The sequence below is a fragment of the Lonchura striata genome, chromosome 4 (assembly GCF_050655825.1).
Source record: "Lonchura striata isolate lonStrDom1 chromosome 4, ASM5065582v1, whole genome shotgun sequence".
In the NCBI taxonomy this organism is placed as follows: Eukaryota; Metazoa; Chordata; class Aves; order Passeriformes; family Estrildidae; genus Lonchura; species Lonchura striata.
The window spans coordinates 61,619,663-61,647,437 of NC_140706.1; the positions used below are offsets into that span (position 1 = coordinate 61,619,663).

General features: G+C 39.3%; 1 long non-coding RNA gene across 1 annotated transcript; it reads left to right on the forward strand.

The window, feature by feature from the left end:
* Positions 1–8,756: 8,756 nt before the first annotated feature.
* Positions 8,757–26,462, forward strand: LOC146767659 (uncharacterized). Its single transcript, XR_014954908.1, has 4 exons — positions 8,757–19,998; positions 23,201–23,393; positions 23,497–23,639; positions 25,464–26,462. It is a non-coding gene; the product is annotated as an uncharacterized LOC146767659 (long non-coding RNA).
* Positions 26,463–27,775: the final 1,313 nt, after the last annotated feature.

Genomic DNA, 27,775 nt, shown 5'->3' on the forward strand with positions numbered 1-27,775 from the left:
CTCTTTTAGTACCAGAAACTAGGCCATGCAAAACTAATACAACTTTCAAATGCTAATTTATTTTGTCTCAGAGTTTGAGTTAATCATAAAACATTCTCATAATGAACAAATGTTCCTGTACAGAAGGGTGCTGCAGTTATAGCAGAGCCCATGCCCTCGGCTGGCTGTGCTGAAGATGCACATCTGACTCTGGTCCCTCCTGAAACTGCAGCACCATCAGCACTCCCTGGCTGCTCTGCTGCTTGCCAGCACACTTGTGGAGATGGGGGAACAGCACTGGGGCAAGCTGGAGTTTGTGAATATGACTGAAACCTGCAAGGGCCACCAGAGGTGAAATTACTTTGAAGCAGTGTAAGTTGGAGTGAAACTCAAAAGCTGATGAAGTCCTTTTGGGCAGTTCTATGTGAAATTCTGTGCGAGGTCATGAAAACTGACTATACATTTTTATTCAGCTGAAGACAGAGAGAGCTGTCAGGTTGCTTCTCCTGAAACATCCAGGTGTGAGGTGAGAGCTACTGTCAAAGTGTTTACATAGAGCACCAAAAAAAGGAGTAATTATGAAAAGCATTCAAAAATCCTTTGAGGGTTGCACCCCTCACAAAGAAAGTAAGAACCTAGGCTCATATGAGCACTGAAGCATTTGGTAATACTTTGAGATTCTAAAAAAATGTACAATTGGCTGACACTACATATTCAGGGAAGTGTTATCCAAAAAAAAAGATTACATAAAAAGGTGAAACTGTTAAGAGCTCTGGGTTATGTGCTAATGGTGCAGGTTTTGCAGAAGACAGATTATAGATATTTCTGACAAAACTAGATTACTTTTCTACCAATGAACATGCATTCATTTGCTGAACCAGCAGAGCAGGGAATGAGCGCGCCCTGTTAGCCGCAGCCCCGTGCTCTGCTCCGCTGGAGCCAGCAGCGATGGACACGCACGGCGCTGACACTGTGCAGCTCTGCAGTGTAGGAGAGAAACTCACCTCTCTCTGCTGCTCACAGAGGCTAAGGAGAAAGGGTTCTGCTAAAACTACTGCCTTCTGTCTGAGTCAAATGTGCCAGCACAGTTTATTCTGGGGCAGGTACAGATTTCATCTGACTAACGTGATAGAGGCACTTGCCACATTGAGCAGGGCCAATGCAGGAAAGCGAGTTTCCATTTTTCATCTTCATATAGTCTCATATTTCATGGAAAATACAATGATTTGTATTTTAGGTGAGGAATCAGCTTCAGAAAGAGTTGAAATCTATTGGTGCCAATCCTGAAATACAAAAAGCTGTTTTATCTTTACATAGAATAATGATTTGTATTAATTGTATTGACTTTTTGAAAAATTGCTTAAGCAATTTTGTCAACATTAAAAAAATGAGCAAAAGTCTTTTCTAGTTTTGTAGAAACGAAAGATGCTTTCTGAGGGTCCTCCTAGAAACAGTATGAAAAGGTTCCAAACTTTTGAATTGCATTAGGTTAAGGTTAGTTACTTGAGGCAAAGAGCTGTGTATGGCCTTCATGTGGATTGCATAGCTGTACTGCTTGAATATTCAATCATCTTCACTGTCCATAATTGCATAGTTATTAAAATTAATTTATTTTAAGAACAGAGGTGCATTTTTCAGTCTAGAAGATTTTGATTCTGAAGGAATTATGGTGAAAGTAGTACAGGAGGAAAGCCTGTACAAACTTCTTGTTCTACTCAAACTGTTTCTAAGTAAGAAAACAAGAAGTTTTAGGCAGAAATGGCTACAAATAATGCAGTCAACCTTTGGTCAACAGTATTTCAGCCTCTTGGTGACCATAACAGTGGCATATTTTCTTTCTGCATTACACAAAACTGCAGGTGGATGTGTATTTGTTGTTCTCTACTGGTTAAATTATCTTTAAAACCATTGATAACATAAATATGATTCTTTTTTTAAAGAAAATAAAGGTTTTGTTCAGCAATGGGATAAAAGGAGAATTTTACAGTCTTTGGTGCTCTGCAAAACACAGCCAGGAGTCGGGGCAGATTCTTGGATACTGATGAGTGTATTCCAGGACTGCAATAGAAGTGAAGCATTCAGTAGCTCCCAAGAACAGACTTGATCCTGAAGTCACTATTTATGCATCACTCTTATTCCAATCTGTGGGAGTTTTGCATGACTTAAGTGTCAGTCACTTTGACATTTAGCCCAGCTGGTTGAATGATCTACCATGACTACATGGAACATTGTAATCTGAATTTTCTTCTCCATGCAGTATTTCATCTCTTGTTTTGCTACCTGTCCTCTAAGTATTTTGTGAGTGCCAAAGGCATAATTTGACATATCTGGATTAGAAAACAGCCTTGGAAGGAGTTTGCTGGCAAGGAATGACTGGTAGGTGGGTAACAGCTGGAGGGGAAGTCAGCTGGAAAAAGAGACAGGGATTTCAGCTTTACCTCTGAGGTACATGTGAGTGCACCCAAGCTTGGCATGATTCAGCTCCCTGACAGCACAAACAAGGACAGAGACAGTGGGGTTTACCTTTGCTCAGAGGAATGTGGGGGCTCAACTGGAATACCCAGAACAAACCACATTAGTAGCAGAAACTATAAACGGACGGAAGTGTTTCCTGTGAGATGCTGCTTGACAAATCCATTCAGTTTCCTTTCTGTAAAGTGAACATAACAGCTTGCAAATCACAAGTGTATTTACTACAATTTTTTTTATTTGCCTCATTACTTATCATTTGAGGGTTTTTTTTTCTTTTTTTTTTCTTTTTGATCCTCTGGCAGGGGATCTCAGGTTCTTGGTTAATTTGAGACATCTTGTTATATTTGGGATCCACAGATCCTATGGTATTGCAGCTCATTGGTGAGGTGAATGTAGTTCATTTGATGATGCACCTTTAAGGAAAATCTCATAAAGCTTAGTGAAAATGCCTCTTCAGCGAATGCTCTTTTCTGTTTGCTGAGAACTTTCTCCACCTGAATGAGAATTAGCTAAAAACTTCTCAAATTTTCCTTCCCAGAAAAGAGTTTCAGGTTGCTTCCCCATGCTTATTCCTGCTGATTGATTGAAATGTCTTGATTTTACCTTCTTGCATTGGTTTTTCCTCTTATTCTACATTTCCGTGAATGTGTCTTTCTTGTCTCTGTACTATACCTATATTCTTTGGCTTCAGCTTATTGTAGCATTTAAGAATACATTTATCTTGGAGCACACATGCAGCCCTGTTTCTCTGTAGTGGGATTAATTATATACTCAAGGGCTTTGTTTAACCAAAATTTTGCTTTCACTCTGCTATTCTATTTGAGAACTGAAATAGTGGGCAATTTTCATCCAAGTTACATCACCATCATGTTTTTTGCATTGGAGATGTGAGAATGTCATGGGGCAAGCTTGACAAGCAATTAAATGTCAAGTGTCAAAACATTGCAATTTGTTTTTAGATGTAGTCTACTTCTGTCAAATTTTGGGTAATATGTCCAAAGGTGTTTAAAAAAAAGAAAAGGATAATATTACTTATAGAAAAAAAAAAAAAACAACCAAAACTTGTAGGTGATCCAGACGACTATTCAACTATTCAGGACTCAAATATAGACACTCATTGTCATTTTCTACATCCTCTGTGTTTGACAGGTGCATGTAGATCTGGCAGATGTGACAAAAGACCTATAGGTGACACATTCAATAAAGCATCTTGCTGGGCAATTATAATGGCAATAAACAGACGTGTTTAAGTATTTGCATTCCACCCCATATCTGTCTTTTAGCTCTCTAGAGCATTTTTGTAATGGAAATTGTTCAGTTGGAGAAAATACTTATCGTCTTTATTTATTAGGATCATAAAACATAGGCAACGACCAAAAAATTATAAAGACAGTCAAAAAACTCAACACAAAAGTAAGTATCATTTTGTTGTAAATGTATTTAAATATGCCTGCACTGTTATTTGGGCCCAAATTCATGATTTTGCACTCCAAATCAGTGAGTGCAAATTTTAAGTTGTAAATCATAGCTTGACCACTAGGTTTCTCTTGGGCTAGTGAAACACTTTGGTACCATGTACTCAAGGGTACCTAAAAAGTGAAAATCTGACCTCCTTAATGTGTTTGTCCCCTCCTACTAGTTTGTGATTTAGCATGGGCTTAACAGACCTACCACCTTCTTGCTTTGTAGGAGTTATGAATCCTGTGAAGTCTGTCTTGAGACTCTAAATCAATCTACCCTTCAGCAGCCATCAGTTTTAGTGTTCAAGCTGAATATGTCTTTTGCAGAGCAGCACTGACAAATACATAAAAGGGGATCAGATGTCATGGCAAAAATCCTGGTGTGCAAGCCCTGCAAGTCAGTGTAGCAAATCTAAACGAATCTTCATTTTCCCTCAAATAGAAAACATTCTGCTCTTATATTTATTCCATGACCTTAACCTTGTTACTACGGTAGAGCAGCATGTAACTAGCAAGTCAGAAAGAAAAACCAATGTGACCTTCCATCTCTGAAGCAATCTCTTAGTAAAATGAACAGACCACTGTTCAAACAGACCACTGTGAAAACAAGACAGCTTGGTAAAAACAAGGTTATTTGAAGATTTGCATTAGAACTCTTCACCTCCAAGGAGCCCACCACAAGCTTAATATTTAAGGACTCAGGCAGCAGAGGAGAAATCACATTGTTTTACAGCTTTCACATACTTATACACATTTGTTTACATACATATCTGTACACACACATATATACAAATATGCATGTGATATAAGAACATAATTGTTTTCAGCAGGGATATACAAAGCACATACCCTTCCTAATCAGATGATTGCCATTTAACAAGAAAAATTAGGATGGAGATCTTTATTCAGAAATTGTAGCAGAACTCCAGGCTGACTTCTTCAACAATTTTCTTCCTTTCTGGACACCTTTTGGGGCACTGTTATTATTCCCATATTGAAAAGGATGGAATATTGTGATTAAATGGGATACTTTTATTGATTAAATAAGTCCTCAGAGGCTACAGAAGTGAGAAATAAAAGCAACCTCTGCATTAAGTCAAATGTGTTGACTTCCTTTTTTTCATCTTTCCATTTATTTTCCCAGCAGACACATAAAGCACTGTACCATTGTACAATCTTTAGCAATCTGTAGATCTTGTTTAGCATATATCTCATCACCAAAAAGTTAAGTCATAAGAGGTTCAATACTTGTGGTTTAAAATAGCTATTTGATTACTAAATTAGCTAGCTAATTTCTGCTGCCTCACAAAATACCTCATGTGCTGCTTTGCTCTGTCCCATTTCATGCACCCAAGCAAGAAAATGTCAGGTGGGAAAGCAAGTGCCATCTGGAATATTTATCTGCACTGGCTGCTCAGGCCTCTTCAGAGGAGAACTTGTGCTGATACATGGCAATTATATTATAAACAAAGATATTCTACAGACCACAGATCCCTGCAAATCTCCATTAAAGCTCACATAAGCAAAATAGAGATGGAGGGCTATATAGATGACTAGGTACTGCAATGACTTCCTTCAGCATATAAATGGTCTCATACAGTTTGAGAAGGCCAATTAGGAGCTGAGGTCTCAATTTAAGACACAGTTTTTCTCCACTAACACTTAAACTTTATTAAATATAAATACTTCATTCTTATTAGTGGCTGAAAGGAGATTTTATTTTCCAATAAAACAACACAGAAGTCATGAAATCTCAAAATTATGCAGCCTCAATATCTCTAGTAGATATTGCAAAGGTGTATTTTTTCAGAACACAATCCTTGAAAGTACTCTGAACCTTAAGTGGAGGAGTGCATTTAATACTCTAGTATTCATCCCACAAGGTGCCCAGTTCTAATTAACAGTACCACAATCAGGGTTCTGCAGCCCACTGTGGGACACCTCTCCCCTGCCCTGGCCCATTGCCTTCTTATTTGTTTCAACACACTGCTGGAGTTTTGTCTTTTGTTCCTTGCTCAGCTATATATTTTTAATTTTTTTTTAATGGTAGTCTATCACCATTCCTGTCACTTTTTCTTCCTTTTTTTCCCATTTTACCAGGTGTAGCTTGGCATGTTCAATAGCTGTAAGTGGGCCTAGATCAGTCTTGATATCTGCAAGCACAGCTCAACTGACACCAGAGTTATGGATACTATAACAGGGTGCATTTGGCAATGGGGATGCACTGCACCTCCCAAGACTTTGTTATCTCCTTTATTTGTTTCCCACACAGCTACTGCGTCTAAACCCAACAGTAAAATCATGTTTAGATCTTATAAAAATGAAAATTTCCTGTAGCTCATTCCACATGGCTCTGCTGCTGGAATGGCTTCAGATTCCTGCTCCTCCTGGTGGTGTACCCATGGTCTCACTGCAAAAGCATCCGGAGCTGAGGCAGTTTGATCCGTGTCCTGATACTCACCTGCACCCTCTCAGCAGAAAAAGACTGTCTTCCTCACACTCTCCCCACCAATTTCTCCCTTTCTCCTTCCAGTTTTAGGGATCTGGAGAAGTAGAAAGGCTAGGTTGCTCCTCAGGAGAAACCATGTGTATTTTCTGTATTGAATAGAGAGGAGATACCAAAGAAAATTTTTTGTAAGACTTCCACTTGCAGAATAGAGGATAATCTCTCTTCATTTTGAAAATATTTCAGCATTGAATTTACCAGGGTCACACGAAACTGGGAGGTTGCCAGGTGCAGGGGTTCTGACATTCTTTCTGCTGTAAACTCAACTCAGCAGCAACCAGAGGAATAAATTTATGTGATAAGTAAATTAAAATAATAAACACATGATATCTCACATTAGCTTGTGACATTAAAGTGTGAAACCAGGCACCAAGGAGTGGAAAACAAGAAGAAAAATCTGCAGATTTTACAAGAGGTGGGGACAGAAAAGGGAGAACAGGAAATTGTGCAAACTTTTATCTCAAGTACTTATGACTTGCTGTGGGGATTGCATTTCTCTATAGTCTTTCTCTACCTTGGCTGACACCCCCTATAAACATTTTATGAGACATGTTAAGTATTTTATGCAAAAAGTGAGTAGTATTGCATTGCACTGTAGGTCAAGGTGAGGAGGACACATTGCCAGGATACTTAGTTAATCTCTTTCATCTTTCCCATGCTGTCATTAATGCTTATCTGTTCCCACAGGTATTGCAATGCCATCCGTTTTCTCCAGTGATGCAGTACAATAGTAAAATCCTTTGATTTCATATGCTAACTGCTTTTGATGCTGGTTTTGTTCATGTTAATTTTGAGATCAGGTTTGTGTTTTCTTGTGTGTGATGTTTCTATCATGCTCTCATGCTTTTCTTTTCTGGGAGTTCAGGAGTTTATCTTAACATTTTTGTTATCCCCCTGTGTATAAGTGGTTTCATGTTGATGTGTATGTGGCAACAGCACTTGCTTTAGGTTATAGTATTCAAAGACCCTATGAATTAATTAACTGAGTCTGTCTGTGGGGCTTGCATTCCAGTTGTTGTCTGAAAATCTGTCTTTTGCAATCAAAACCTGCCTAGAGCTTCCCTATTCTCATTATGCTAAAGTGGCAACTCACCAGCAGCTCTTCTGTCCTGTTCTGATGTCAGAAGTGATCTTTCTTGATTCATAAGGAGTCCTTGACCAGCTTTGTCAGCATTCTTGACAGGGAATATCTTGTTTGGGATAGTAAAAGGTTTATCAAAAATTATTTAAGGTAAATTAAGATGAAGATAGCTAAGGTCATTAGCAGAAACTGTTCCTTAGCAAAATGTTCATATGCCTCTCACTTCAGGATGTGTAGCTTCAGGAGAAGACTATGCCCTGCATTCTATTGTTTTTGAAAAATCCTCCTAAATATTATCATTAATAAGTCTGGGAAGCAGACATTATACACATAATTTACTTGTCCAGTTGCTTTCTTATCTTGAAAGTTGAGACCAAGGATTGGGATGGCCCAGCCATGAGGAATGTTATGTGCACCCCCAGACTACAGACAAATATATATATTCACAGGCAAAATAGGCAGCTTGCCTCTCCAGAGGTGAACAGGAGATAAGTAGATGTTGGTAAAGGAAGATGCCATGAGTGTGTGAACTTATTATACTGCCAAATTAATGAGAAAGTAATTTGATCTTAAAATTCAAGTCTGAGTTTTAATAACTCCACTAATTCTTAGCAAACAGAACAAATTAAGGTAAATTAAAACTAATTTCATACTAAAGAATAAACGCCTGTGAGAGGGAGCTTTTGCCCCTGCCTTGTTTGTTGACTTGCAAAGGAAAATTGCATATTTCAGCATATTTTAGTAAAATCTATAATTTTAAAGCACAAGAAAACTTATTTTCTCTTCCTCAGAACTTTGATCCTTTAATTTACCATAAGTAATTTAAAAGCCGTGTCAGCATGAATTTCAATGTGAGCACCCAGTGAAAATTTTTCCAGTCTGTACAATGGAATCTAAATATCTTTTTTTTTCTTTAATATTGCAAAAGATAATTTTACCCACATGACTCAGAAGAACATTTCTGTATTTTTTCCTTCTTTCCAAACTCATCTATGTGTGGCTACTGTTTTTCCATTACTATCAGAGACACATAGCAGAACTGGTCATTGCTTCTATTTCTGATTACAGTTTTGGAAGCTGAGGTTTAATATGTAATAAAAAAAGCAGACATGGGAATGATTTTTTTCTTTATGCTGAAATGGCTGCGAGAACTTATGTCGGAGCCCACAACTTATGTCAAGAGCACATCAAAATGAATTTTGCTGCTTTGGTTAGGCTTTCACACAGAAGTTTCCTTTGAGGTAACTTGGTGGAGGAGACATTTCCCAGAGTGACGGGAAAATGAGACCTTATGGCACGACTCCTCCAAAGGACACAAAAGTAGGCAATGAACAAGTCCACCAAACATTGCTGGATTTGTTTAATACAGTGTATAATAGCCTATTTGTACTAGATAGAGCAATATTTTCAGGCTTCCCTGGGAGGGGCAAAACACCCTCTTTAAAAGTCAGCATGAACATCTGAGAAGACTGCAGTAGTACTTTCATAAATTCAGAACTGGCTTGTTTTCTTATACATGTCCTAATATATCATATTTTAGTATACCTTTTATAAAAACATCTTGCTGTTTTTTGTGGTGTCAACTCAACAGGTTGGGCTTCATTCCTGTTAGTGAAAATTACTTATTTTCTGTGACCTCTGCTCAGTTGTAATTTTAAGGTATTTTAGAAATTTAAATTTGGTGGTTTTTTTTTTTTTTTTTTGGTTGATGGTTTTGGTTGGTTTTTATGTTTTAATCTCCAGTGAAAGTTTTGTTACTCTTCTTTGCTTATTTTTTTGGGTTTTTTTAATGTAAATGAAGAAGAAACATAGCTATTGATAGCATGGAGGGCAGCTACATTTCATAGAGCAAAATTTTTCCAAGCAAGCAATAGTACTGTTGCTTTCAGGAGCCAGAGACCTTAGGAGTCACTTCTCTCAAAATCAATAGTGATTTTGATTTTCTAAAAAACTTACTGATCAAAGTAATTGATTGTTACATTACTGATCAAAGTAATTTAACGTCCCATTTACAGGGATAATTATCATAATTATGTGTAAAACCTGCATTAGTTAACCTGCTTGTTTTGTGTGTCTAGTTTAGCTCTGGTCGTGAAATGAAATTGTGTGGTTGTTCACTACAGAGGGTTTCTCTGTAAATGAACACTTGAGAACTGTGCTCCAAATGTGGGAGGAAAAAAACATCACAGAGCCCCACAAGCTGGAAGAATAATTGCAAAGGGCTCATAATTTACCCTTATGGAACAATGAGTAGATATTCATAAGAATGGTCTATATTTAAAGAAAAAAGACATTTAAAGTAACTGGAACTCTGCTGAGTTGTTGTATGTTATGAATTCGCTCCTTGGCCAAAACCCCCTTGATTGCCATTATATCCACAGGTTCATGATGATGAATCATATCAGGCAAAGGCTATTTAATCTTTGACTCTAGGGCTGCGTTCAACCTTGAACAAGTCCATGACTGTCAGTAATATTCATAATTTGCTTTCTTAAATACTGATATATTTGATGAAATTAGCTAATAACAAATGCTTCCCATTAACTACTTAGTCCTGTTCCTATTTCTGCTCATGCACATTTGAAATGCCTGCTGGTACTAAGCACTGAACAAAACAGCCTGAAATATGCAGGGCAGAGTTACATGCAGGAATTATGATCAAACAGTGTTAAACAGTATTTGGGATGTTGCTGGAAAACAGTCTCCACACAGAGACCGGGGGAAAAAAATTGGAGGGACTTAAGTATGTTCTTTATATCGGCTTGTGTCAACTCTTTGCCTACTTTCTTTGCAGTTTCTCTCACCACTTTGCCATGTCCTTTCTGTAAATACTGAGCAACAGAAGTTTTATGATCAAATTCAGGTTATTTTCCCCCTGACAACCTTCCTCTTTCCAGTCTGAATTCTGTGTTTCACACTGAGTTTTCTGGAAGATAGAAGCAATCTCATATGCAACGTTCCACATATGTAAATCCAGCAAGGACTGAATTCTTTGGATGGAAAACACACAGCAAGTCTTTTAAGGACTTAGTACACTATGCAAGTTCTCTTATGGACCCCTAAAGTGAAAATATCCTTCTGTCTTTGATAGCTTTGACTTATAGCTTATTGCTTTGACTTGGTAGCTTTCTTTTATTTATTCAGGTAGTCCAGTGAACTATTGTACTGTTGATAAGGCTGTTACAGGAGTGCAAACAGCAGTTAAAGTGCATCACTTGATGAGTCAGTTTGTTTCAAGCAACAGACCAGCCACAGAGTTGTAGAGCTCATTGTAAAATTGCATCAGGTCAAGAAAAAAATTGCAAAGTAAGAAAACTAGATCAGAGGGTGATATTTGTTACTTGTTCAATAGAATAGGGTTTTTTCCCAGGCCTGAAATCTGTCCCTTCCACAAATCCCTGGATGGCCTCTTTTCTCTACCTCACAGAAAGTATCTTGGATACACTGCAGTCTTTGCAGCCCATTTGATTTATTCCTGCCTTGAATTGTGATTTTCACGTGTTAATACTTTGCTCCAGTTCTTCTCTGTATTGCAGCATGTGGCCATTATCACTCCCCTCCCCCAGGCCCATTTCCCTTGTTATATATCTGCTTCATTCTCTTAGTTAAGTTGAATGTGAACTTGGGGTCAAGAACAGACGAGTCATGTGATGGGACTAAGGTATAACTGCATTTTCCAGTTTTTTTCCATTGCATTGTCTGAGGGCTTGGAAGCACAATCTCACAGACAGTGCACAAAACCACAAGTTCACAGTTCAGCTGTCAGTTATGAAGCAGATTGATGAATTAATGTCCTTAAGGAAGCCTGGGCTGGAAAGCTACTCTCCTTAAGGAGTACTTGCTGACATATGCAGCCTCCTTTTGAAAAGAGCACTGATTGCAATCCTTCCATCAAATCTAAGTTCTGGAGGGCTAGGGCCCTACCACGAGTCCATCCTGGAATTAATGGCCACTGCTTTTGAGTCAGTTTTCCAGTCTCTAGAAAAACACCATCATGCCCTTGATGTACGGAGGGAATCTGAACCTCATACTTGTGGCAAGATGTGACAAATAGGAGCAGACAAACCAAACAACAGACCTGGTGTGTTACTGAGGCTCTGAGTGGGGCTGTCCAGGGTGGGCTCCATGAATGCATCACAATACTGAGGATTTTTTGGACTAGCCTGCTATTATGCTGCCATTTTGCCTTTACTAAGTAATAATGGGTCACATTAATGTTAAGCTTAACAAAACATATTTAGAATGCAAGAACAGTAATTAAAGGCTTGTAATAAAATAATGTAGCATTTACCTAAATGACAGCATTGCTGTTGATAACCCGAACAGCAATGACATTTAAGTTTTCCTGAGACATTTTTCATTCAAATTATGTCACTAGTTCTGAGGCTCCCTTTTGTAAGTCTTCCTGCCAGGTAGCTCTATAGTTATTATCCCTCACTGTCAATATAGCCAGTCATTTCTTCTCCACATCATTTTTGATTGAGTTCTCCCAGTTTTCCCACACACCTATCTGTGTATAAACCTTTGTGAGTGATTGATATGGATTCATGCTTTTATTCTAACTTATCAATTTTTTTCTTTTTTTTTTTCCTTTCTGAAGCAACTACCAACATTCTGTCTGTATAGTGTGCAAATCCAGCCAAACCTAGAATTAAAAAGCTGCAGGCTGAGTATGGGTTTAATACCTTGTTGTCATGTATTTTGAAAGGCAATACATTTCTGGGGCACATTGTTGGTATTCTGTCAGTCAGGTATCCCCACTGCTGAAATTCACATGACCTTGACCAGAGTAAATTCTTTGCTAAAGCAGAAAGGGGAGGAGCAGCCCTCCAAAAAACCAAAATATTGGATCCTAAATTTCTTTGACAACATTGCACAATATAGCAAAGCTTCACAGCATCTCTCCAGCATGGAGGGCATTGCTGAAGAATGAGAGGCACAAGGAGGCAAAAGAACTTGAGGACAAAAGCAAGTCTTTGTTCAGGCAGGTTACCTGGGGGGGAATACAGTACATGATGTACCGTGTGACACATCAGTCATGCAAGCTATTTCTCAGAGGTTTTACTTACTGGAGATCTGTTTTTCATTTAGAGAGGAATTCCTCCCTGGGCAGGGTGCTTGGAAAAGGCCAGTGTGACTCTGAGTCTCACTGAAGCCGTATTCTGGCATGGAAGGCACACAGCCTCATAGAATACTCCTGCACATAGATGAATTTTTCCTGTGCTGAACTGACAGTCTCACTTTCATCAGATCTAAAATAATGCAGAGGATTTATATAGACATTAGACTCTGCTCAGCTTTGCACAAAGAGCATCAGTCAGGCCTTCCTCCCCAACTCTTCCCGTGCCAGAATGGAATGATTTTGTCCTGCCAGGTCGCTCTGCAGAGCTGACATTTCTCAGGCTCTGCTGGGCACCTGTTGGTGCAGTACAGGAAGCTCTCCAGCTGACTGGTCCTACCATGTGTGGCTGCAAAGCTCAGAGAGCTTGTGCACAGCCAACAGGGGCATTAAGGGAGTTGCTGATTTGCCAGCTGCCGTGTTCTGCTGGCCAGATGATGGCATGTAGCTGCACACTGGTGTGTAAGGGCAAGCTTGAGGGCAGGATGTGCCTCTGTGCTCCAGTGTGCTTTATTAACGTGGCTGACAACCAGGCAAGGGGCGTGGCAGGAGAGGCTGAGCTGGAGTGTTGCACGTCACCAGAAGCCCGTGATGCCTACTGGATGCTGCAATGAAGATCTCCTGTTATTTTTCAGCTGGGTTAAAAACACAGCCTTTCTCTTACCTCTGCTGCAAACCAACTTTCAGCTGCTCTGCAGGAATACAAGATTTTAAATTCATCCTGATAGTCAGGAAACACCCTTTACAGGGGTAATTACATCATCAGGTTGGTGACAGACCTAGAACAGACTTAGATCATGAATTCACTCACACAGTTGCTGCTGCTCCTGTTTTTATTGATGTGCAGTTCTTGAACCGCAGGTCAATGTACCACTTGACTTTGCCTGGTCAAACCAATTGTTATGACTGGAATGTTGATTCAGCTATAAGCCATGAATATTCTAAGAGAAATACTATTTATGCATAACAATCTTAGCCTGTACCACTAGTTCCTACCATTCCTCCAAATGCATTTTGAATATTTACTTTAGTAGCTGCCTCCTCTAGATTAAAATCACAAAGCCTTATACTTACTACTTAATTCAGCATCTGTACAAACCAGTAAGCAGACATTTCTATTTTCAGGGGCCCTTGAAAGGTAAAGAAGTGAATATGGTGATGTATAGCAACATACAATCTCTCTCCAGATTAGAGATATGCAAGAAAATGCAAGCACTGCTCTGCGATCAGAGCTCCCTTTTCCTCTCTTCTCCCTTGGGTATGATGAGAGGATGACACTGGCTCATTGTTTAGAGGATGAAAACTAAAGCTGGGTGCGGCTTTGTGATCTGGAATTTTAAAGCTGCCTTTGTTTTAGAGTGCTAGAGTGAAGTGTTCATCATTTACATTAGTGGCAAATCTGGATTTTCTGCCTTAACTCTATTGTTTCTCTCTGAGTTATGCAGGTTCTACTGTGCACTTCTGGGTGAACTTTAAATGGTGCATCAACACATAAAGGTGACTTCCCACATATCAGAAAACCCTACTACCTGCAGGGGGCTTGAACTGAATTTCTGAGGAACTGGTGCGAATATCCAGGATCTGGCACAAACAATGTACAAAATTAATTTCCTAGTGTACCTAGTTGCTCTGAAATCTTCATTGTGAGATATGAGTTCTCTAATTCATCAGACCCATCGTGCAGTTCAAAAGAAGTCTTAATGAGAGCTTTAGACAACCTGAGGCTGCTGAGGTGGGAAGTGATGAGCTAAGACCCTCCTACTTCTCAGTTATGATGATAATGAAGATTTTCCAGCCATTTTTAATTTAAATTCTTAGTCTAGATTTCACCAACCATTAAACTTTTGACACTTTAGCCAATGCCTTCAAGGGCTGGCATTTTCACACGGTGTCATTTTAGCACAGGTTAGGGCAGGATTACCAGAGCTGCTGCCATCAGCCTAATTTTGATAAACCTTATTGTCTCGTAATGCCAATGAATACAGGACTGGAGGCTGTTGAACCTGATCCAGGAGGGCCAGTCTGCCTTGATGGACAGCTTGCACAGGAGCAGCTTCTGGTGCTGTTCATCTGGGGGATTTCTTGGCTACTGTTAAGGGGGAAACAAGCAATTATGGAGTAGTCTGTTAAGGAAATTATATCAGGATTGGTTTAGAATAATTTCTGGCCAAAGTCTGTAAGTCCCATTTTTTTTAATATGGTTGCACACAACTCTGATGAATTCAGAACCTTCCAGGAAAGCAAGACATGCTCAACTTGCCCCCAGGTCAGCACTTTGCATATAATCTTGTCCCTCCCACTATTGCTATCAGGAACAAGTCCTTCTTTAGTGATCCCTAGATGCTTGGAGGTTACCTCTCCTCTCCAACTTTCAATTCTCAGAAGCCTCTTGGAGAATTAATAATTTATCAGCAGCAACTTGAAGTCATGCAGCTCACCCACCTCCTCTTGGCAAGATTGTTCACACTCTTGTTGCTGCTGAAAGAAAGTGTGGAAAGAACCTGATTGTCACTCAGAAGACCTCATGGTTAGTTTAACTAATTATGCTTGACATGTTGTACCTACAAGAGCAACTTCTGCGTGGGGAGAAATCCAAGTGACATGAAACAACTGAATGGCCTCCTGGGCCAGCCCAAAGCTTGTAGGCAAAACTGCTCAAAGGTTCTCCTTTAATTAAAGATGCAGTTGTTGGAGAACCCTCTGTGCAGGCCAGGAGAAGACTGAGAGATTACACACCGATGTGACTCTGCCAGTGCAAAAACACATATTTCTAGCCCAGTATCCCTTGTGCAGCTCCCACTTGGTGTCTGAAAGGGACGTTGAGCCCAAGTGCTCAACAGCTCTCTGAAATCTCTGCTTTTTGGAGTGAGCTTGCATCCTGCTCAACCTATTCAGAGCAAGAATCTGTTTATACTGTACTCCTAATGAAGCCTCTGTTTCAGTTTTGGTAATGTCTGTCCCTTCCTTGTTTTGGATAAATGATTGAACTATCCCTGTGTAAAAGAATAACATCCTGCTCAGGACCAGAAGCTCTCCTTAATTGTGTGCCTATACTATTCCACTGCCCTTGACTCATAGAGAGAGAGAAGAGGATGTGAACACAGAGAAGGCTTGCTTGGGGCTTTGCAGGTCAGTGCTACCTGCAAATCAGCTGGCAACCAAGAGGCTTCCTTCAGCCAAACAGTGCACGTCACCTGGCTCCAGAGCAATGACATCAGCGAGACATCAGCGCTCACCCACTGTAAGCACGTGGGTGAAAAGGGATTTTCATTTGCTGATGCTCTAAGGAGACTTATGCATCAGGGTGCTCAGAGGATGATTAGCTCAACATCCTGTTCACATCTTGGATCCCAGTTTCAAGGATAGGAGTGTGTTTCCTGCCTCCCTGCGGGGAGGAGATGAGAAGCAGCAAAGCACTGATTAATGTGGTGAGTCAGCGCGCAGCGGATGGACTTGTCCCACACACTAACCAGCAGGAGCAAGAACAGCAGCCTCTGTGGCACAGGGACACCAAACACAAGAAAGCACCTAAGACATGCCCTAGGACATGTCAGCCCCTGAGCCAGCTGGAACATGGGCTCACCTAAGAGCTCCACCCTGGAGATCAGAGCTTTTGTCAATTATTGTGAAGTGTCAGTGCAGCTTCAGCTTCAGCAAGTATTTGGATAGCATGCTGCAGGGGTTCTGATTCACCTGGAGGTTAATGGCTGGCATTTATAAAAATGGACAAAACCCCATGGATTGCCATGGATTCTCCCTTGCATGAGAATGTGGCCATGGGCAATGAGCCCAAGGTAGCCCCAGGATGGCTTCGAACTCAGGCTCCAGGTTCTGCCTCTCACTGTGCACAGTACATGAAAAAGACCTGCTGCCTTTTCATTTTACAGTCACCAGTCTGAAATTTTTTTATTGCTAGGACTGTTTTTCAAACTCTCCTAACACTTCAATCTTTTTTTATAACTTGTCATCACTATTTTTTGCAGGACATTTGCCATATGACTGGAGGTTTAGGGTTTCTTTAGTCAAAAGCAGGAATGCCCACAGGGCTGGAGAGAAGCTGACCTGTTTATTGACTTTCATTTTATTGTCTGCTGCTTGGTTCATATTTAAAAAAAAAGAAAAAGAGATCAAAGATCAATTGAGAAACAGAGCGTTAGTTAGAAAGAACTATTTTTTTCTGTCACCTTTGAGAGTTTGTGACAGTCAGCAAAAGCAAATTTTAAAACAGTAAAAATATTGAAACAGAAATCTTCCTTTTCATATTTCACTAGTTTGAAGATACATACAGAGTTGTGAGGAATGATGTTATTCCATATCAAAAATAAATCAAATTTGGCTTTAAATTTCTCTTTCTTCATGTCAATCCTTTTTTTTTTTTTTTAAATAAATTCCAGCCCTTTTAATTTCTACTTAGAATTCAATTAATAAGAAATAAACAAAGGAAACCCTGTGGGTATTTTTATCTCCCCATGGATGTAACAATTTCAATTTAAGCTAAGATCATTTCCCATAGGCTTCATATACATAAATTTCCATAAGAGAGGTTGATAGGTAAATATTTGACTCTGTGTAGGGCCATTCAGGCTACCAGTAGGCTGCAGGTTTTTCAATGTCCTTTTTGACTCCTGCCTGATGCATTTCAAGCAAGTTCACATTATTTGTTGTTAGCACATGTATTCTATTTTCATTTTTATTAAGTTTTATTGAATTGGGACATAATTTTGATGTTTTTTCATCATTTAATTATAAGCAAACATCTTGTCTAACTCGTTTCTCTGAAATATAATCGTTCACAAGATCTGGTAATTAATAAAAAAGGAACTAGGAATATTTTTTTAAAAAACACATTTAGAATTGTAATTTGATTGCATCCTGTTTTAGTTCTGTCATGCCTGTGCATGAAGAATGACTTTTTGTCTGGCTCCTTCCCCACCATCAGAATAGACCATTATGTAGCTTTTGGTATTTTCTTCATTCTGTCTTTTGAAGAAGAGGAGGGACTTTTTATCAGCCCCCTTTTTTAATATTCTAAGTCAAACTTGTTGTCTTGATTACTTGTGCTTTATGCAACTGTTGTTAAAAAGGAATGACAAATCAGATATACAGTTCAGTTTTGCAACAAGCCTGAGACTGTGTTCTTTGCTCATCTTAGTCCTTCCATTCTTTTAAGGTGATTTGTATACACTTAACAATTTGCATTCCCTGGCTTTTAAAACATAAGTTCAGTTTTAAAAGTTTACAAATTAATTATATGGTTAAGCAAGACTCTATCAACTAGAAAATTATATTTCTTATTGCAAAAATGTGAACCTACAATTGATTAATGCAATTCTGAAAATTAATGCAAGATGAACAACACTGTGAAAAGGTTATTTTGGAACTCATATTCCAGTGTATATTCTTTTCATGCATTTGGCAATTTATTTATTTTTTATGTGTATTCCTGAGTTGTCATCTCCTGCTTCAAAATTTACTAAATTTGATTACAAAAATCATAGATCAGACCCTTATTTTTTTCTGGCTGAAAAAATGATGTGATTAAACAAAAGAGGTTTAAACCCAAAATCTAGTATATGCTGTTTACAATCTGTCTAAAGCATAATTAAAACACAACACAAAACCAAGCGAGGAATTGGCCATTTTTTGAAAGTTTAAGTTGCCTGTATCACTTTAATTCCAAACTCAGACAGAAGCAGACTTAACATAGAACACTTTTTCTTAAGGAGTGCAAGTCAAATCCTTAATGCTAATGTAGGAGGGTTTTTTGTATTTAATTTGACTTACATTTTGTTATCGCTTGGCTCACTGCCTCAGGAGCCTGAGCCAAAGCTGTTATACTGTAATATCCATGAGGTTCAGTTTTCTCTTTCACCTGCAATACTGTACTCTCAGTGTAATGCTAATGTGACTCCTGCAGTATAACAAAGAACCCATAATGACAGCAGCAGAGGGGCCCGAATGTCATTTACACCTATTTGCTACATCCAAGGTCAGCAAGAATGCACCTGCAAAACACTCACACTGCACCCAGACTGGCTACAGGAAAACTGTCTACTGAGATGAGGTTATTTTGAATAACAGATGTTTTTTTCTCTTAAACTCCTGAAGGTCTTTGTGCAGAAGTTCATAATGAGTTATTCAAGGTAAGCATGTGCATTTCTGAAGAAACAATGAAGGAGACTGCTTTTGAAACAATGCTAAAGAATCAGAAAAAAAGGTTCTGAGGATGCACTTGGCATATTTATAAATATATTTCCAGGCATATTGTTTCCCCATAGCATATTTTATACTCTGCCTGTTAATGGAGGATTAAACCAACCTATTACTTTAGAACTGCTGTAGTAGAAGCAAGAAAACTGATCACTGCCTTCATTGCAAATGTTGTAGCAAGTTCTTAAGCTGTGAAAGGAATGAAAAGCAAAGCATGGTCTTCTGATGCAGAATCTTTATTATACTATGCTGAAGGAGATAATAAATATTTTTAAAATCAATACATTACATTCCTTTCTTTTCATTCTCTGTACCAGTCCAGGAGGACCAACAGAAACAACAGAGACACAATCAGTTTCAAACACAGCGATTTTTAGTGCAGTTGAACAGTAAAAGAGTGAATCCCCACAGCAAAATGCAGGGCAGGGGCAGACGTTTGTACCTCCTTGTTGCAGTAATGGGATCTGTGCATAAGGTGAAGCTTGTCTGAGCCCAGGGATGTGAAGCACAGCCATGCAGATACCACAGAGAGGATCCCCCAGGCCCCCAAACTGCTGGGGCAGCAGCCAGGCACCATCTCCAAAGCTCCTGCTGGAGCTTCCCATATCGCTGCAGCTCTCCACCATCTTGCTGATGAAAGATGTCACCTCCTCCTCCTCTGCCACTGCTCAAGGGTTAAACTGGTGGCCTTCAGCAACCTGTGGTGCCTCGTCTGGAACAGATCATGCTCCCACATGCACAGCTATGTCCATCACTCTTTGCTGGACCCACATCTATCTCAACTCACATATGGCTGGAAATGAGGAGAACTTTTGGATTAGAGTCTGTACAGGTTTTGGCTGGGATAGAGTTAATTTTTTTTGGCCAGTATGGAGCTGGAAACAGTAGTGACTATACAGACGTGATTTTGGTATTGCTGAGCAGGGCTTGCAACAACAAATGTCAAGACCTTTTCTGCCTCTTGCAGCACCCTGACACATCCAGGACAGCTGACCCCAGCTGATCAAAGGGACATTCCTGACCATGTGCAGTCATGCCCAGCATATGAAGCTGGGAGGAGAGAGAAGAGGGGGGTGTTGAGAATTACGGTATTTGTCTTCCAAGTCACTTACATGTGATGCAGCCCAGTTTTCCTGGAGATGCCTGAACACCTGCCTGTCCTTGGGAAGTGGTGAGTGAATTCCTTGTTTTGCTTTGCTTGTGTGTGTGGCTTTTGCTTTCCCCATTAAACTGTTTTTATCTCAATCCACAGGTTTTCTCACTTTTACTCTTCCTATTCTCTCCCCTGTGCCACCAAGGGGATTAAGGGAGCTCCTCTGTGTAACTTACTTGCCAGCTGGGGTTAAACCATGGCAGAGTCATAGGGGAATTCAGTATGTCCAAGGATACATTGGCGTCTCCCTGTCTGCTGGAGCTCCAGAAGAAAGGCTGGGGAGTCTAGACTAAGATTTCAAAATTTAGATCTAGCCTTAGGTAATAACTACAGCTAAGAAATAATTTATAGTCAGAAAAGTTACAAGAGGAAGGTTTTACTAATAATATACACTGCTTCTGAAAGGAGAGGTCCCAGAGCAGGGGATGAAGATTTTCACCTGGCCTTTGGCTAAGCAGAGCTGACAGTGGTATCTGGGTGCCAGCATTACCACCATCTAGTGACTCCCCAAAATACTGCACCCCCACCTACCTCCAGCCCCTGCTCTCCTCACTGCCAAATTGCTGGGGCCAAATTGTCATGGCTTCAGGAGATCAGTGCCTGCCTGAGAGAGCAAATCCCTCTGAAATTAGAAGTCAGGTGGGTTTTAGACAGTGCTCTGCTAATATTTCAGTGCACTACATTTTGACTTTCAGTAGGAACATTTAATGTCGACTTCAGAGCAAATATTCATATATTCAAGCCTTAAGGTGGTTTCAGAGTACAAGCAACACTAAATGGTAACAGATATTTCCTGAATCTTTCCATTTCTCTGTGGACTGTACCAGAAAAATTCAGACAGAGGGAAATGTTATCTAATCTGAAGATAAAGATTCATGAAAGTTAATCTGAAGTACATAGATTGCAATAAGGTACTAATTTAAATTTTAAAATATTCTTCTACTCCCAGTCCAAAGAAAATTCCCAGTAGGAAGTTTAATGTTGGTATTTTAAGATAATGTATAAAGACTGACAAATATATGAATTCATTTGTGTACAATTAAGAAGAGTATATTTTGAGGCTACTTTCATATTTTACATACAGTAAAAAAACCTACATGAACTTTCAGTTATCATGGACTAACCAGTCTTTCATGTATATCATCCAGTTCATTATCCATCACTGCCTGGTTTGGAACTAGCACAGATTTGAGGAAGAATTCTTGTCTGGAAATACAATGTTCAGAGAATTTTTTTCGATTAACACTCCGATAAAATATTTAGAAAAGAACATCACTGATGATGTGGCTTAAATGAAATCCTTAGTTATACTGCATTTATCACCTGCCTCAAGTGGCTTCTCTGTATGATTATGCCTGGCCACAGTCAGTTTCAGGTGCCAGCAGTTGGCATATCCATCCCTGAATCTGAGTTTCTCTTCATTGCTGTGCCTTCACTGCTCTATTTCCCTAGTCATAAGATTATTATCTAGAGGCTGGACATTGCCTTGCCAAATTGAGTAAGGTTTTAGACAAATACAGGCATAATTTTGCTGATGGAAGTGCAGCTTAAATGTCCTCTTTGTTGCACATCACATTTTCCTGAAAATTTGGGATTTGTATCAATAACTGACTGTACTCTTGGACCTATTATTCCCAAGACTTTATGTAAACAAGTTCAGTATTTATCCATCATAAAATAAGCTTATATTTGTGGTTTCTGGTTTCACTTACATCAGGGTACAATCCTGCTGCTGGATTTTTGTTTAGTAATGCCAGTGAGAGCTGTAATGTATGGCTCAGCTGGTGCTTGTGGATAATCCAAGAGCTTTAAAGAGCTCAGCCTGGTTAAATTATCCTAAAGAAAAATGTTTACTGTATGTTCTTGGTGGGAGATGGGGATACTGAGCACACTTTTCCTCATTGGAGGAAAACTACCAAGAGTCTTTGGAAAGAAAGAGCTGGCTTTGCCACAGCTGAGTGTCTGAGACACAGTGTCCTCTGCAGAGTGCACAGCAGACAGGAAATTTATAGACTCAGGGCAGACAAGCAATAAGATTTAAAAGCGTGTAATACACAGAACAATAAACTAGAGGTGTATTTACATCCATCATCTGAAATATTTAGCACAGCCTAAATTGCATATATAAATGTATATTCAATCAGGTGCAGTCATTTAGACATATTCTTGATTAAGGATTTAGATGCAGTTAGAACTCTCCCATGAATGACTTTTCCTGGTTTTGGCATGGACCTTTTGTATGTTTTTTACTCTCAACAAGTCTTGCTGGCCTATCTGCCTTAGTGCAAGAGAGATATTTCTTTGGTGCTAATAGTGGAGGATTCACTTTAATCTTGTATTCCCCAGGAAACCACTGGGCTTTATGAAATGAATCTCTGTATCCTTCCATTACATCTTCTGGCTTAATGCTGGTAGCACTGGAAGTCAGATAGTTCCCAGTCTTAATATCTACACGATCAATTTAAGATTCAGGCATGGTTTGAAAGCAGGCAGTAGTGGGACATTGTATCTGCAATTTAGAATTGTAAATATTTTATCTGCTTTAATGCATACATACAGCTTGTAGATTCGTGACTAATCTGCAAAATAGGGCTGGTTTTTAGGCAATGACTGTGATAAGCTTGAATAGTTTTACCTGTTCAAATATCTTCATGGATATTAAAACACTATGAGCACTAAATATCAACTAATATTTTTCCTGGTGCCATTTCTCTATGCTGCTAACCTTTGTGACTATGATGTGCTGCTTCATATTTCTGTTATTTCTATTTCATGCAGCACTGTGTGTCCACTGCACCTTCTTTCTGTTGTGTGACCCTGAGTTCTCCACGCTGGCTCTCAGATCTGCACATTTCCAACATGCCAGTCCTTTTTTAGACATTCCTCTGTGTTTTGTATTTCCATATACTTCCCCCTCCTCTTTGTTTTCAGATTCATTTGCTGCTCACTTTTGGAATAGATTTTTTTTTCTCAATCTACATAAACACTCTGAAAAGCATTGTCTTCTGTTTAGACTTAGATTTTCACTGGAATTCTACATGTTTTAACAGTGGCACATTTAAATCTGTTGCATTTGAACCTTGATTTACTTTGAATGCAATGTAGTTCACGATTGACTCATAAATTTCTAAGGAACTTGTCTTCTGTGAACAGTATTTCAGATACATCAATAAATACACCTGACCTTGAAACTTTAATTATCTCCTGAACTATTTTGTAGGGGCACTCAAATGTTACAGTCTTACAGACTCCTTTGTTCTTGAACACTGGGATTACTTTTGGGATGACAAGAAGATACAATCAGAGAATGGTTTGAGTTGGAAGGAATCCTAGAGATCATTTCATTCCAAACCCAACGCCATGGCCTGTATTAAGCCTATCAATAACACACCATCATTAAGGGGCCTGTTATGGTATGTCACTGGCTACTTTTTCCTCTTCAACTATAATACACGTCTTTCCATACTTCAGAAAAGATTAACCAGTACCATTTGCCCTTTTCACTTTTGAATCCAGAAGTCTCTAAGAGCATCAGTCTTCAAACCTCCAGAACCTCTCATTTTCAGAGGAAAGTGCTGTATTCCCAGAGTCCTTAATTTTCAGACCCATCTCTCCTGTAGAGGGTGGTTCCCTAGTGGTACTTCCAGCATCATACACAGGTATGGTCCCTGTCAGGGTCTGTTTTTTCTTCTTGTCCTAAACACCCCCAACCCCGAGCAATTGAGGAAGAGGGGTAGAACTGCTCAGAATCAGAGTTTTCTGATGGTATCTCATTTCACTTTCTGGTGGACATGAACAGCTCATGGAACCCAGAAGAAATGTGTACAACTAAGAGAAGGAATGTAGTAAGGCAGATCTTGATGGGCAGGAAAGAGGGAGTGGAACAAGAGAGGTGGGAAAATATTCTACAAAATCACCACAGAGGCCCAGATAACCACAGACAGTAAATCACATTTTTCCTTAAAAGAAAATAAAAATGTGAGCATGGCTAGTTGTGGTTGTGGTGGCAGCAGCAAATCATTCTGGTTAGAATACAACAGCTTTTGGTCTACTTCAATAATGAACCAAGAATCTGTGAACACTAAACATTTAAATTAATGATTGTGGAATCTCCATATGCAAAAAAGAATGACAACACATCATAATGACCTCACCCCTGCCTTGGAGGCATCCAGTTGTGGTTTGAAATTGAGGTGGGAGAGCCTTTGCATACATTCTTTGTCAGCTTCCAAGTGCAGGTAGGTGTTTATTGTTATTCTTTGCACCTTCCTGGAAGTAATAAAATGCAGACTCAAAATTCAGCACAATGTTGCATCTTCTAAAATCCACAAGGAGAAGAAACCTCTGAATGTTTCATTACATTTTTTTTATTTTATATTTTATAAGATGCTGCAAGGTATTAAAAAGAAATCATAAGTAAAGGTTTAAAATGGGGGAGGAAGGTGCACCATACCTCAAATAAAAAATAAGAAAAAATGTAGTGTCATTCATTACTGGAAAGAAAAAACTTGAAAATCCATTTAAATTATTAGCTGGGAAAATACAAACAGCAATTATATTCGATATTTAAGGGATGAAGACAGCAATGGCATCATATTTACTGTGCAGAAATTTGAGGGAAAGAGTTGGAACTGATATCTGAATAGAGCGAAAAGTGGTCTTGTTAAAGGACAGCTTTGAGATATGAGAGATATCCCTTGCCACATTCCGAGGGGCTTTTTTACACCTTATCTTGGCTGCATATCAAATCTCTTCACAGTTCTCTGTGTACATACATTCATTTATAAGGAGCAAAAGTAAAGAAAAAGAAGTATCTTTTCCTTCTCAGAGAGCACACAAAAATTGATGAGCACAGTAATTCCTTGACCTAATCTGTCTTTCCTGAATTTCTGCATAGTTTTACTTCATTTGCCTGCCCTTGACGGTGGAATAGAGACCCTGGAGGCCAGCAGGAGCAGCCCTTCTGGCAGTGCAGAGCTGCTGACATGCACACTGCAGCAGCTGAGGAGGCAGCCAGCCCCTCTCCCTGCAGGGACTGAGTTTTAGGCCATGGCTGCAGTGGGTGGAAGAAGCAACTCCTCTGTCTCTGCCAGTTCCACACCAGAAAGGGAGCCCAAGGTGCTGCTCCCAGCACTGGAGACACCAAAATAAGACCACTAATACTGAAGTTGTTAAGTGCCAGTGACACAGTAATGCCTCTATCAAAAACATCAACATCCAAATGGGTCTTCCCAAGCTTAATAATCCTATTTTTCTGCACTGAGACACATGTACCAAGGCACAGATAAAGCTGTCCTTTGCAGTCACACAATACCTTTCTGAGCCTCAAGCTCAGCCATGGTTTTCTCATCTCAATACGGCTGTCTTCAGTCCAGCAGAAAATACACTAAAAAGGGGCTTTTCACAATGGGAATGTCTCACATCTAACTGTCTTTAATATAAATCCATTTTTTTAAATGTGTGTTTTCTTATCACTGTGGCAGACTTGGAAATCACCAGAGAAGGAATGTTCCGCTGGGACTTTCTCACCTCTGACCCCACTGAACGGAGCTGCTCCGTTTGCATGAGAGTGGGACAACTTCTCAAAAGTGCTAAAGGATGCAGAAAGGTTGCTGGGAATAAAGAAACAAGAATCTGTGGTGTGTTAGTTGGTCTCTTGTCAGTGACTGTCCCCAAGGGAAGGGGAAACAAGTGCCAGTGTGAGGAGCAGCTATGGCACTGCCAGTGGGCTACGAATTCACCCCTGAGCTTCTCCTTGGAACCTGCTGGTGCTCCCAGGAAGCACAAGTCCAGTATGAAAACTTGACTTTCCTGTTAAGAAACACAACTTTGAAGGCACTAACATTTCTCAGGCGTTGTTGGTGATAGTATGTTTGTGTTCTTTCTAGTCCTAAGTGTTGCAGGCTGAGCAAGCAGGAACACAGCTCCAAGTGGGAGGCTGTAATGAAGAGAAGGGGAGGGGGCTATATCTTCCTCTGCTCTGCAGTAAATGCATTTTTGTACTAACATGAATATCGTGATTAATAATAATAGAGGCTTATGACTGTTTTGAAAAATAGCATTTGTAGAAAATTAATGTTTCCAAGTTGCTCAAAGGAATGAAGATTTAAGAGGAGGAAAAATAAGCACAGAACTGAATTTGAAACTATTTACAACTGTAATGCTGCCAATAATCAGGATGACTTGAGTATTTCAGTATTCTGTCCTTGTAGTACTTTACCCCCCTCTTCTGCTCTGCTAGGAAGAGTAGTGTTTTCTATCTTTGGCTAGGAAAATTTAGAAATTTCTATATGATGAATATGACATACTCATTATAGGGTGCCAACTGAAAAGGAACCAAATATGAAAATCTGTTGTGCATATCAGTATAAGCACACCAAATCTCTTATTAATACCACTGTGATGAAGAACTCTTCCTAGAGGTTTTCTTTAACTAGTTTTATGCAATTTGAGAATTACAAAACTGCAGACAGAAAAGATAAGGACATTTTGCAAAATGAGCTATTACAAGGAAAGTATTTTCTGCTTTTCAATCAATAACTTTAAACAGGGGAATGATCAGTACTCTTGGAGGAACCAAATCCTGTCTGACAAATGATGTCTTAATGTTTGATCAAGTTCAAGGCATTAATGGTATCATGCAGCATAATTTCTGCTTTCTTGAAAAACAATGGAGCTCATTTAGAAATTGGAATTCCCTGGAGAATGCCACAGGAATGCAGACTATTAATTACCCTGTTCTATTGTTATCTTTTGTTCAGAACAATTGTGCTTCTGAGGTCCCGTGGAATCTCTCTCCCCTGCAAGGTGTCAGGTTTTGATTAAGCATCATTTCATACAGTTCATTAACAATGTATCTTAAAATGAGCTTTTGATTGAACATTTTTATTGGGCATTTAATATAATTTATGGTTTCTGTTGAAATTCCACATACAACATTTGCCAAGCTAGTTATTATATATTTTTCATTAAACAATGATGTTTTACCTTTTCTGAAAGGTTCTATTTTTTTAAGCAGAAGTACAAATTATATAAAAATTGATTATGAATGCAATATATCATGAAAATAGCCCTCCTGACCATATTTTATTCTAGTGGAGCTATAGCACATAGATATACAAGCAGTCCATTTGCAAGCATTGTCATTTTGGACTACCAATCTCAAAGCCAACATTTAAGCTTAGTTTTCCTATCTAGAATGGTAGCATTTCAGTAAATCTGTCTGCTTTTACAAGAAGCTATAACCCAAAGTGAACAAATTCTTCTCATTAAGCTTCATCCAGTAACTCAGAGACATTTTAGCAAATGTAAAATAGCAGCATAAAAGAGGATGTTTTGTCACTCACCACCTATAAAAAGATTGCAAATACTCTTAGGAGTAGTGGCCAGTTAGGCTGAGCACCTAAATGTAAATACAGGGTAAATTACATTTTTAAAGTTTCACCAATCAGTTGGTGGCCTTGGCCTCCAGCAATCTGGGGGACACTGAAATCTGAGGTGTCAGGACTGTGAGCGCTCAGACAAAATAATTCTGTCTTCGTAGAGCAGCCCCATCAGAAACAACCTACACAGTGAATGCTGAGCAGGTTTTAGCTCAGCCAGCCAGATGTATATTTAGACCTTTTCAGGTAGAGAGGACTGTTTCAGATGGGAATCTGGGTCTTTTTTTTAACCTGGGAATCTAATTTCATTGTCAGTTTGCAAGATTAAATTAAAAAAAATCTTATATCACTGAAATGGCAGATTGGGGAGGGAGTGTGCACAAACATCATAGTTAGAAACAAACCATTAGCTG